This window comes from Pleurodeles waltl, chromosome 6 (genome assembly GCF_031143425.1).
Source record: "Pleurodeles waltl isolate 20211129_DDA chromosome 6, aPleWal1.hap1.20221129, whole genome shotgun sequence".
NCBI lineage: Eukaryota > Metazoa > Chordata > Amphibia > Caudata > Salamandridae > Pleurodeles > Pleurodeles waltl.
Window position 1 is genome coordinate 1,094,420,655 of NC_090445.1, and position 13,869 is coordinate 1,094,434,523.

A 13,869-nucleotide genomic window follows, 5' to 3' on the forward strand; every position below is an offset into this window, starting at 1 on the left:
AATATACACCGGAGTCTTAGACCACGACGGGTCCGTACATGAACAACCAACCACGTGGATAATTTTGAGCACGAAGCGCCACACTCACATGAAGTACGCCGACTTCCCTACTCTCATACTGCGGAGTACGCCCACTCCTACTAAAACAACATTTACTTGGCCTAGATACACACAGATTTCACAATCAACTGCAAAAAGGCATAAGTTGAGCAAGCGCAAAACCCTATACCACACACATTATGACGCCGAGAACATTCCCAACTCACTTAGGCAGGCTCCGAGATCCCGGGAAAGTCATGGTGAATTTAGAAACCCATCATACCTCCAATTTGCATTATCACAGAAAAAACAATGTAAACAATGATTCTCCGTCCTAGGGCCCCAAAGGGCCAGAACCGTCGCTCTGCTACCAGAACTGTTAACGCTTCCTTTTATGTCAATTTATTAAACATTAGGACTCGTTTTAGGCCAATGAATCTTTTGACCCAGTTGAGAGACACCATAGGACGAGATAGCTGATCAATATGTCAATCAGTATATCAATAATGTCAATATTTATCACCACAATGCATTTCACTTTGGTCAAAGACATTAATCAACTTGACGACGCAACCATGACTTTTCAGCCATGAATAACCACACCTTTAATAGAATTTTTATGAAGTTTAATCCCTATTAGTTACAATCTAAAAGTAAGTGCGTCAATCTCAAAGCCAAGAAACACAACAGCATAGTTACGATATGGCAACTCTGGTAAGATTCTAATAAGGCAAGAATCATAAACATCAAAATATAACACAGCACAAACATAGATCGGAATACAGCAAATTGTCAAATACGTGTCAGTTCAACATAGCATAATGTCAGTCGTTTGTCTATTTGCGTCAATTTGATGATCACCTGTCCTAACCACTAATTAGCATCAGCATGTTGGGCTTCATGCAAAACAATTTAGAACACCAATTCGGAAAACATCTGACTATGGTCTCTATCAAAATTAAGCAGTTGGTACCTAGAAAGGAAAAGCAAACAGACAAATTACAAATTGCATTGTCATAATTACCCTCCAAGGATTAGGTCAGCACACAGGATCAGTCTTCGTCTTCAGGACATCGGTCAAAACACCATCAGTCTAAGCTAAACTAAAGGGCATAAGGGACACTTCTCTCATAAGGAGCAGAAGTGTAAATGGGCAGTCTATGGGTGAGGATGTTTTTTAATAATTCCCAAAGTCACCGAACAGAGTGACAGAGTTTCTGGATAAAATCAATAGCATTCCCTACCTAGTTCTAATGGCCCTCCTGTGACATGGGTCTTTATCCCTTTTCGTAGTACATTCCCCCAAAATTCTATTGGACATTTACTATACCCCACTATCTTTAACCTATCAGATTTAGCATTAGGTAATCCCAATTGTCACCCCACATTTATTCATAACACTTTGATTGGTCTTCGTAATTGACGTCTTCGGAGGTGGCACGTCCGGTGTTACTTCACTCTTTGGCACGTCTTTTGGGTCAGCAGATCCATTGTCCATCGGTCTAAATGACCTTGTACATTACATTAATCTACATTTGTTTCAATTTGTACATAACTCTTAAACCAAGGCACCGAATATGCGCTTGGGAACGGAATCGACATAGATACATTCGTCTTCCAAATTGGAGAAAAGAACATTTGCAGGGTCACAGCCCTTTGTAAGTCAGCACACTGGAAAAACAGAAAATAATGCATTCAATATGAGAGCTGGGCAGCTAAAACCCACAGCTCACGCTAACTTAAGGCCTATAAAGAGTAACATTAATGTTAATATAAGCTTAATTAAACATAACATAAACAATGTATTCATCATTGTTAGTTTGCGTATACATTGGTGGCCATTTACTGTAATTATAATTCAGGTGCACGTTTAAGCAAAATCGTTATTATTATTACTTTCTATGCAGCATCATTATACATTGATATAAGCATTTCATTTCAATATAGGTTATGTAAACTACGATCTCTCATTTAAGTTATTTTTGGAATTTGCTTGTCACAACCACAAGGTTGTCCCAGTTTGCTGCTGATTGTGACTAATTGTTGAAAAGCCATTCCTGTACAGGTCCCATATGTAGTCTCACAAATAGCAGCTGGGAAATGAATGATTCCATCATGCCCAACATTTTCATGACCGTCCTCCCTGTCAGAGACTGTGACTCGCGGTAAAGGCGAACGCTCCTGTAATGTCAGCATTCTTTTTAGAATAAGCAAGGACATTGCCTTAAGTGTGTCCAATTCTGTAACCAAACATATTTTGTTCTGGGCAAGAAGATAAAGGAGATTTCTTCATATCAATTGTAAACCCCAAGATAAACAAGGTGCGTATGATGACCTGTTCATGCTGTTCTGGTATTGGTAATATGAGTTCCCTTTATCAACTAGTCATCTAAGTATGGATAAACATGAATCATTTGACAACTTAAGTGTGCTGAAACAACTGTGAGGTATTTTGTGAATACTGTTGGTGCAGACTTTATCCTAAAAGGCAACACTCTGGATTGATCATTTTTGTCCCCCTTCAAAATGAGATGTTTGTGGTATTCTTTGTTTATCATGATATGTAAGTAGTCATATTTGAAGCATATTGTAGATCGGCGATCTCCTTCATCCAGTGTAGGGGATCACTTTTTTATCACATTGAATGTTATGTCATGACAGCTTTGTTTAAGACCCTTAGATATAGGATTGTTTTTAGTATTATGTTATTTTCTGTCACACTTGCAGAAAACCATCACTTCTGCCCCTAACTGCAGTGCTGTGTTTGGGAGCTGTCATGATGTGGACAGTAGTTGTTTCAGCCTCTCCAGACTTGGACTTTCCCCTTTCCTATGCCACGATTTTTTTTTGGCATGGCTTCTTTGTTGTCCCTGAGTTGTTCCCAATAACTCTCCGAGACTTTACGATTCGTAAAATGATTACTGAAATTCGATTTGGCCTCGGTCTGTCCTGTTGGTGTTTGTCCTTCTCCTCAATGGACTGTTCACTTGGTGGGCTTCATTGGCTTTTTTCGTTAGTTCGAGTGGATTTTCAATGTCCCTATGAAATAGATTTGGCCGCAAATGGGGAAAATGATATTTGTCTGCACTTCAGACTTGAAACCTGATTCCAAGAGCCATGTATATCTTCTGAGTGTGGTGCCTGTAGAATGTGGCACTGTTTGTTCCATCAAGTGGAGACTTTAAGCATGTGTCGATAACTGTTTTGCATTCTTGTATTACTGTTTTTGCCCCTTTTCTGCAATCTTCTAGAAGGTGTTGCATACATTTTTCTATCACATCCCCTTGTAGGGCCCCATACTTACTCAGAATAGTATTAGTGTTATCGATCTGCACTATAGGGCTGATGACTTCTCCTTCTTCCCAGCGGTATCAGTAGTTTAACTTTCTTTATCAGACTGAGACCCCACGGATAGTGGTGCATTCACTTTTTTCCCAGGCAATAGTTACAATGGATGAGTGTGCACGCGCACTACGTTTATGCTCCTCTCCCTGTTGTACACTGAAGGCATCCCGTTCATGGACCAAGACCTTTTCTCAATATTACCCAATTGGCTCTTTTTCCACGATGCCTATGAGCAGAAGTTTGCTACCTGTTCCATTTCTCACAACTCCATGATCATCAACAATATTTATTTGACAATTGCAAGACAAGTCCAGGCAAACCAATGCTCTCTTTGGATTTTCGAATATAATGTTAAAAAGCTCAAAGTACTTTCTAGCAAATTCCCACAAAATGGCCCCACCTACCCTCGAACTGTAATGCCTGACCCTAACAGTACTGCTCTCTTACCCCCACCCACGCTTCTTCTCTCTCTTACTTCCTGATAACAGTATTTTTTCCTACCCCACCTAACACCTTACTACACCTTCATCAACTCAAGATCTGAAGTTAGGAATGCCAGTGACATCCTCAATATAATCTTAAGCAATGGCTTCCATCTCCTATCTATCTCCAAGACATAGTTCACTAATTCTTTAAACCCAGCTGTGGCTAACCCTCTGCTCCTAATTATAACATACTGATGAAAAATAGTCAGTAGTAGAGGTTGGGGTGTAGCACTGATCTGTGCTGACCCTTTTTCTCTCAAGAAGCTCAACAACCCGTCAATCGATTCCTTTGTGTACCATCTATCCAGAGGTGTCTCAAGCCCTACCACCTCTTTTGTTTGTGCAGTCATCTTTCACCCACTCATTGACTCCTTTTACATCGAACTACTTACCTTTGCCCAGCATGTCCTCTGCAGTTTAGATTGGGCACTATGGTAGGCAACCTGTACCATTGGGCTGACGTCCCATTTAACATATAAATCCAGACCAATATCAATGATATATGCACCTTTGGTTTATTTCAAATTGTAAATAATCAACATATGAAGGTGGCAATAGCCCAGACTTACTGTTCTCCATAATACTAGAGGTTCAACTCCTTGATAATTGGAGAGTAGAATCCAGAACATCCCTAGGACTTACCTTTTCCTAGTCAAATTTTGCATCAGGAACAAATTAAATATCAAACCCAGATCCTCCGAAATAGAGAGTCAGTTCCTCCCATGTGCTGACTGAAGCCTTTACCAAACTGCTTCTCGAAATCCTAGACCCCTCTCTTGACACTCCTGATTACACTGCAGCCCATCTCAAATATAAACTTACCTCCCTTCAGACACTCTGGATCCAATCTTCTTGCAAACGTAGATCCCCAAAAGTCCAATAACTGGTGCACTGAAACTATTGAAATATCTAGACAGAGCACTTATAAGACAATAGGTCAAATCCAACCTACTACCTGACTGAACAACTTGCTGCGTTCACTTAGAGGCTACAAAGCTGTCCGTGTTAGAGCAAAGAACACTAATTTCCAGGCCTGCGTTGCCTATATTTACCAATTTCTCAAAATTATCTCCACAAATACTCTCCTACATGGATTAATCCCCCACCACCGCCACCCCCACTCATCTCTGCAATACATTTCTGGCTGGCTTCACCAATAAAAATAGAAAGCACAGAGATCTACATAGCACCAACTCATGTAGCCTCTGACACCACCCGGCATCCTAAGTTGAGCACTGCCCCCTTCAACACTCATTGCGTAGGTTTCCTCTCTGAATTTGCATAATTCTTTGATTCTGACACAATCAACATTCAGAGCATATACATGAAATCTTCCCCTCCAAGGGACATAAGCAATGGAAAAGTCATCAATTAGGGCTTACCAGCACTCACACCAAGTGCTGAAGTAATACACTCATCTTATTCCTGTGGAGCTATTCTGAAGGCCCTTAAAATTCCATCATCATACTATGGCAGCCTAATGTCAATTTGGAAGTTTGGAAAAATTAAGAAAATACAGGCCAAACTCAAGCCTTTCCTGAGTTACAATGCAATGCAAAACCCTTGACAAATGGCAAGTATTTGCTTAGCTGGTAACCAATCACCTTTTAAATGAGGAAATAACTCCTTAAATCTCATGAACAGAGTTATCCGAGCACATTTGTCCTGCTAGATGTCTCAGCAGCTTTTTACACCATTGCTCACCAGGTTATATCTTCACATGCCTTTCTGCATCTTTTGCCATCAGGAAGATAGTGCTGGCATGGATCTCTTCATTCTTACTAGACGACAGTCACCAGGTCAAGATAGGCACTTTCCTCTCCAAAAGAGATGGTAAACAAGCAGGATCTCTCCCATGACTTAGCACTGGTCCCTCTGTCACTCAAAATTTATATAGTTACCCTTTCCATCATCCTTGACACTTACAAGCTGGGGTATCACATTTTTGCAAATGACACTCAATGCTAACCTCAAACTTGATGATGAACATATATTTCAAACTCGCTCACTTCCTCTTTCAGATACACAGATGGATGGTAAACAAATGGCAAAGCCTTAATGGTGACCAAATGGAAATCTTTCATCGGTCATAATAACCCCAGCTCCTTCCCTCTCACCTGGCCTGTGGAACCGGCAGCCTGCCCTACAAACGCTGGTGGACAAAGCAAATAACCTCAGTGTGCTTCTCTCTTTCACCCCTCACATACGCCTGGTCACAAAGAAGGCTTTCCACCATCTCTCTTCCAAAAGGTCTTCTGCCAATATTTCATTCCTTGCAGAAAAACACCCTAGTCATGACAATTCTGATTTATTGCCTGGACTACTGCAGCCTATATACTATCCTATCAAGCCCTTTCCTTTCCAAACTCCAGAGTTCCACATTTTGAGCTCACTTAGGGGCATATTTAAGAGCCACTAGCACATTACGCTATGGCTGCGCTAAAGTGGCTTTTCTGCCTCACCATATTTACAAAGTGTCGCAATGCATGCATTGCGGCACTTTATAACCCCTTGCGCCACATTATGCCTGCGCCAGACATAATGTATGTAAGGAGGTGTTGTGGCACTATGAGGCCTGCAAAAATGGTGCAGTGAAATTGAAAAGATTTCATTGTGCCATTTGTGGAGTACTTTTTAATGCCTGCTCAGAGCAGGCATTAAAATGACGCTCCCATAGTAACCTATGGGATTCTTTGCACTTTGCTGCATTACCGTCAAAATATTTGATGCTAGTGTAGTAAATCACCACAATAGCGTCAAAAATGTTGACACTATTGTGCTAATGACCGCCATGGTGTGCCTTATTATAAATACGGCACAACCATGGTGTTGTTAGGTACCAGTAGGGAGGGCACAAGAAAAGTGGTGCATTATGGCTGATGCACCACTTTTTCTTATGGGCTTATATGGGCCTTAATGTTTGCTTGTAGCATCATGATCACATCACCCGTCTCTCAAATGCCTACATAGGCCACATATAAGAAAAGACCAACCGTCAACACACTTTGCCTTGGCTCCTCCTTCTAGAGCTTCCTACCCACCTGTTTGAAATTGAAATGTCATCAATGGAAATTCAGAAGATGATTGAAGACCCATCTTTTTAGCCAGGTATAAGGATACTAACTAGAATTCTCTCAATCCTCTTTACATATGTGACACTTAAGACCAGCCAAACTACTCCATCGTCCTCTGGATGCCATCCCCTTAAGGCTTTATCATCCTTGGTTCCCATCTGACAAAGGCTATCTGGACACCACTTTCTATAGGTGATTGTCTGGCTTTAATCTGAGATACCTCGTCACATTCTATAGCCTTGTCATTTGATCTCAACCATAGTGCTCTGCGGTCATATTATGATGGTTGTTAGAGGCAAGTACAAAAGATGTAAAAAAAGACAATGAAAAGCACATCTTTTGGGGAAGGGTTGTACTTTTCCTCTACCCTAAAAGTAATTGCATTTGTTGATGCTGGACCTTTCAAGGCCTCTGTTCCTTGTTAAAGGTTACGTGTTAGCAAAGGAAGATAGAAGTGTTTCCTCTTCCTTGGGATGAGTGTCTCTACTTGGAAACAGGTTTTCTATTGCTCTCCCTTCCTCCAGCTACATCCCATTCATGTTAGCTGCTCTACCCATGAGAGCATGGTGTACGATAATTAATCTTGTGGAGATGGTTTGGTTCTATAAGTGTCTACCTTTCTTCTTCTTCTTCTAGGTCCTGCCATTTGCCTTGTTAGGTGTCTGAGTCATATTGTGGGGTATATTAATGTGTCTTCCCCATGTTGTGCTGTTCTTAATCCTGCTACTCATCTTTTCGTCCAATGGTTATACTTTCTCTTGTTCTGCCCTCTCCCTGGGTCTTTTGTGGTCTGTCTTCAGAGGTACTTTATTTGAACTGAGTATGTCATCAAATTCCTTTTTCTTTTGTATTAAAGCAGCCTCTTCAAACTTGTGACATTAGTACCTTTTATCAAAATCGATATATGTTTCTTTAGGTTTGTCAATGAAAGTCAATATACTTTTCTTTTTGAGGGGAGATGACACTGGATTTGTAGTCGTAGGTTTTTTTTCAACATGGAAATAATCTTTTTTAGGCACCAATTCGTTGTAGCCTCACAAAATATCTGTTTCACTGACCCTTTGATGTCTGACACATACTGCCCTTTCAGGGCATCTTTAGTGTCATCCACTTTGACAGAGTCTTCTCTCAGTGAGAGCCCCAGTTGCATAGGGAAATTTTCTTTGGCTTACATCATAGCATATGTGCCTACCTTTGGTTTTCTCTTGGCTTCAAGATCATAGGACCTGATTTAGACTTTAGAGGATGACTACTTCGTTACAAATGTGATGGATATCCCATCCACCTTAAACAAATGTCATAGTATGAAATGCACTTGTAATACGGCACATGTTCATGATGTAGTAACCTGTTCACAAAACTAAATCATGCCTTTAGACTGGAAGACAGCACAGGTCCTACACCCTTCAGGTCTACAGTCCATAGTTAGGCAAATATTATACACCATCTGAGAGTCCTTCCTGGCCTATGTTCAACTCCAAGATTACATCAATGCTAATCATCACCTGTACAACTACCTGTCTGGCTTCAGATCATGCTGCAGCATGGGGACCTCTACTTTATATATCCTGAACAATGCTCTCCTGACCACAGATGAAGATGATCTCTTCCTTCATATATTGTTGGTCTGCTAAGCTGGCTTCAACAGAGTTGACCATCCCATCCTTATATACTTCCTATACTTCCTAGAGTCTCAAATGGGATTCACCATCAATGTCCTTCACAGGTTCTCCACCACCCTTTCCAGCTAACGCCACTTTGTTCACATGGACACCTCCAGGTTACAAAAGATCCATATCACCTGTGGAGTCTCCCAGGGTTCCATGCTGTTTCTTGCCATCTCCAAACTTTACATGGATCCTCTTGCTACTCTTTCCACAAATAACAGCACCAATATTTACAAAAGTGACAAAGATATACAATTCTTCTTGAAAGTCTTTTTTACTTCAGACATCCAAGACCTCAAACACTACTTGCACATCATCCAGACATGGATGTCCAGAGCCTTCCTAAAGCTCAACCATACCAAGGCGGAATTCTTGTTATTTGCCAAGAAGCCACATGTATATTTGCCTTAATCCTTGTTGCTGTATCTGTGCACATGGCCTACACATCATTTCAAAGATAACAATCTCTCCTTTAAAGGCATGCCGGTGCATCCTAACACTACACAATCCCATCAACCAGTGCATGAATTCACATAGCCAGCCAATCCACTAAAGATCACAGCTAAATCAGATAAATTTAATCTACTACATAAAAACTGTAGTAAATGCATGGCATGGGTTCCTTACGAACCCAAGACTAATCCCAATAACCAACAATAACCAAAAAAGAAAACTATTAACCATGAGTTCCAGAGTTTCGTGCTGTCTAATGTAAAGTGCTAGAATACCTCTTCCGAGTTGGTAAGTGGTACATAAATGCAATTACAATAAAATAAAATGTATAACCCACACTAATAGTAATACCATAACACTCTGTGGTTGGGCAGTCCACTGTAGTTCATACTGTCTGCATAGTTTCCTTTTACTGCTTGCACTTCCATATGACACAACTGCTAAGGGTTATAGCCGTCCCCCAGTACTGTACCAGTTCACAGCAAATAAGCCACCCATCATTATTAGATTAGGTAAGGAATACCTGAAGGGATTTGTCACATTCTGATGGCCAACGGAGCACTTTAATTTATTCCACCAAAGAAGGTCCAAACTAGATGCTTGACATTGAAAATCAGATATGGGTTAATTTTAACAAAATCCATCCCAACAAATCTCTCCACCATTTCTCATGTTAACTTGTGCCTGATCACGATCATAAACATTAAACGAAATATTACCTCAGAATGGATAACCCATCAGCAACAAACTCAGTGGACGTTGAACGTAAGAAATCCCATAATTGGAGCTGCAGAGCTGTTCAAACCTGACTCCTTACTGAAAACCATAAACTGTCTGCCAGTCTCTCACACTTCTTTATCTATCACACTGCCAAGTGCTGCGTCCAATAACACAATAATCACACCTCAGTGGTCCTCACGCATGACATGGAAACACCTCCCACACAGGATCAAAGAAAAGACAGCACACTTCCAATCACACACCCTACAATACATGCTTTCCATGTATGCAAGCACTTTAGTGCTCCACACAGGGGTAGTTTTAAATGCTATATAAATATTACAATACAATACAATGCAACACAATACAGTGAAGTACTTGTGGTGGCACTTAGAACAAAAGTTAAAGAATGGATTTGCAATCAACCCTTCATTTTATGTTTGAAATAGACCAAGGGGTAACGGTTTGTCTCAGTGTATGTATTTATCTGACCTTTGTGGTTGAAGCCCCGAAAGACCTTAGAGTTTTGTTCATGTCTTCAGTGTGATCAAGTGTCCTCTTGACTTGGTGATCAGTGCACACTTTTGTGATCCATTGCCAATGTTGTTACTGATATTTGCATCCACATCTCCATCTCGAAAGTCTGTTGTACTTCACTGTGCTCTTATTTTAACCCTCCATACCGGTCTTTCAATGCTGTCTTCTATTTTTTAACTTTTTTTAACATTTCCTGTTTCCAAACCCAAAGATAAAAAAAAACACTCTGAAAATGGTGACTATGTACTGAGGTATTGTAAGCTTATTTCAACATCATAGTAACTCTTCACAACTCTGCCTATGGGCCACACCCAAAAGAAAAGGTTTTAGGGCTGTAAAATACATTTCTGGATGTAACCAGTATATGGTGGAATAAAATAATGCACTGCATGTGAATCTAGAGAAGATTCACAATGATAACCCTGCTGCTTTTTAGTGTATCTATCTATTTATTTCAGCAGCTTTTTATTGGGCTTGCCTTTGACTACAGAGTCCTTTACATAGGAGAATTAAGCACATTCATCAAATTTGATTGCTACAAAATAAACCAGTCACAACAAAGAGTGATGCTGTGCATTTCTGGGTGGATTAACATCATAAACTCTTAGTTTCAAATGCTGATATTAATCCTTAAGTGTAAGTTTTTTAATAAATCCTCACAACACTGCTCAAAAGCTACAGGATACCTACAAAAGCATGAATGATCCCTTTAAGACTCCCACCCTCTAATCTATACCCTCAACTAGCTAAAACATATAAAGTAATAGAATCAAGTCCATTCTCCAATGTTTTCAGTACCATGTCACAGTATGAAGTATTACATGAGTGTAGTCACAACATATTACAATGCCTCCCAATTGAACAGCACATCTGCCATTTTGCTTTGGAGAACACATCTGGATTTTACAGTAGCTCCCAGATGTGCCTCTTGGATTAGAGTTCAGTGCTTCTTATTGGCCAACAAGGCAAAATCTTTGTTCATCTCCATTTTTTTGTTGGTGTTAACTCCAATTACTCAAGAGGAGGTGGAATGCATCCTAAAGCTCTTCTAGATGAAAATCTTAGCTTTCTATGCTATAGATGGGGAATATGTTGCTTACTGTGCCAAGGTGGAAAGCACATTCCGGCTGACTTGGTCTGATGGGGCCCAATTTCTGTTATGCTCTGTGCCAAGGAGGGTTACTACAATACCTCCTCTGGAACTGTTGTTGTAAGCTACTGATCTTTACAGTTCATGTACAAGAAAAATAGACATGTCAGGGTTCTGAATGATCTACAAATGTATAAATAGTTTAGTCTTTTGACAAAACTGCATCTCTGGTCTCTGGTGAAGCCTTGAAATTTTTCAAAGTTAACCTGGGGATACATAGCCTATCTTTTACAGCACTATGGCCCTCATTACAACCATGATGGTGGTAAAATGGAGAAAAGTACTGCCAACAGGCTGGCGGTGCTTTTCCCCATAATATGACTTTGGCGGTTTGACCCAAGCCAAACCGCCAATGTACCACACCGTCCGCCATGGCGGTAACAACCGCCGGGCTGAAGACTGCAGTCTCCAGCCAGGTGGCCGTCACTAGCCCGCCTGTGGGATTATGACCCCGCCTACCGCCATGGTTTTCGTAGCCTCCTTACCGCCACGAAAACCATGGCAGTAGGCACTATCAGTGACAGGGAATTCCTTCCCTGTCACTGATTGGGGTCTTCCCCACCCCCTCTCCCTCCCTGGTTTCTCTCCATTCCCCCTCCCTCTCCAGACCCTTCTCCTTCATTCATGCACCTTCATTCACACATGCATTCACACACTCATCCTCACATCCATCCACGCATGCATACATCCATGCACACACATATCCACACACACTGACATACATACATGCACACACACACATGCACACAACACAACATACACGCACTCACACATCCATACATGCACACACAGACAACACACATCTCATACCTCCATACACGCATGCACAGACATACACACACATGCAACACCCCCCACCCTCCTTCCCTGTTGGAGCACCCGACTTACCTGATTGCAGGGGGTCCTCCGGTAGGTGACGGGACGAGGTGCTGCTGCCAGCAGCAGCGTCCACCAGCAGAACACCACCAAGCCGTATCACGTGTCATGATACGGTCAGCGGCGGTCTACTGGCGTGGCGCTGCTGTTGGCAGCAGCACCACCTTACCGCCATCTGCCGCCATGGCCGTAGCCGGATTTCTGCCATTTATCTGGTGGAATTCCGGCTACGGTCATAATTTGGCGGATGGCTAGTAACTGCAGCGATGGTCTTTTGGCGGCCATTGTCGCGGCGGTAGGGGGTATATACCGCCAATGTTGTAATGAGGGCCTATATGTCTGTTGAATTACTTATATCCACCTACGATATGGTGAGACCACTGATGCTGTGAGGCCTGTGTTTATGTGTACTATGGTGACTCATTTTCATTCTTTTTGGAAGTTCACTACAGGGTTAGATTGCTATCTTGCTTCCATGTCATCAGGACACCTTGTTTCCAGTTGTGGCTTTACTTTAAAAACCTACAGTATTCTTAGAGTTGTAGTCCGGGTGGGACTATCCCATCCAATAACAAGGATATGAAATAGAAAAGCCACACTCTGGAAACATGATATTGTCATGAAGTAGATGGAGGTGACTACCCTAGTTTAGACTGACCAAATCACCTGAGAATAGACTCAGCTCCAATAATTTAGTAGGATTGGATGATTAGGGAGCTCACAAGGGGGTATTCTATTCTCCTTGTGCTTGAGCATAGCTGGGATTTTCAGTCCACACAAGGAGAAAACCTAGTTCACATCTCACTGGGTTCCATGTGAGGACACTTCAGTCCTAATTAGATTTTTGTGTTAGCCTCACGCCTAATGATTTAGGTGTTTGGGTACGCGAATATATATAAACACCCAAATCTTTATTTCCATTTCTGCTAGATGGAGGATGCCATCTTTTCTTCTTGGTGTGACCATTCCTCCTTCTTTTGTTTTTAACACACAGTGCAGCTTTAAAGTTCAGCTTCTCTGACCACAACAAAGTGGGGAATCAGAAACCACATCCACGTTTTGTTTAGGAGTCAAAATATCACTGAATTGGTAACACAGTGTTTGGGCCCAAACATTAGTCATAACACCTCTTTTCTGTGTACTCCACATGCCTTGATCACTGAATTCTACCACATACGTTTGCAAATTAACCATAAAGAGATCACAGTAGTAATAGTTTACAACACTTACACAAATCTTTTAATCCCAGGAAGCATCTAATTTGATTCCATTTTGCTCATGGAGAGTGGTAGCAACAGAAGTGGGGGCAAGTGCATCCCTGCTTCTGGAATTGCTATTGCGGGAGGCGAGGAACCTCAAACCTCCTCCTTTTCACAATTTTCTAGCACAATCTGAGACTTTCCCCATGCCTGACATCAGGCATTCACCTCAGAAGCAAGAGTCAAGAAAGGCAAAAGAATGCTATCCAACAGGGAAGCATGGTTGTTCACAATGTAAATTACATGATTATTTTTAATCAGTGA

General features: G+C 41.4%; 1 protein-coding gene across 1 annotated transcript in view; it reads left to right on the top strand.

Moving 5' to 3' along the window:
- LOC138300599 (L-threonine ammonia-lyase-like) overlaps nt 1-13,869 on the top strand; it is a 168,845-nt gene that overhangs the window by 41,987 nt on the left and 112,989 nt on the right. The window lies entirely within an intron of this gene.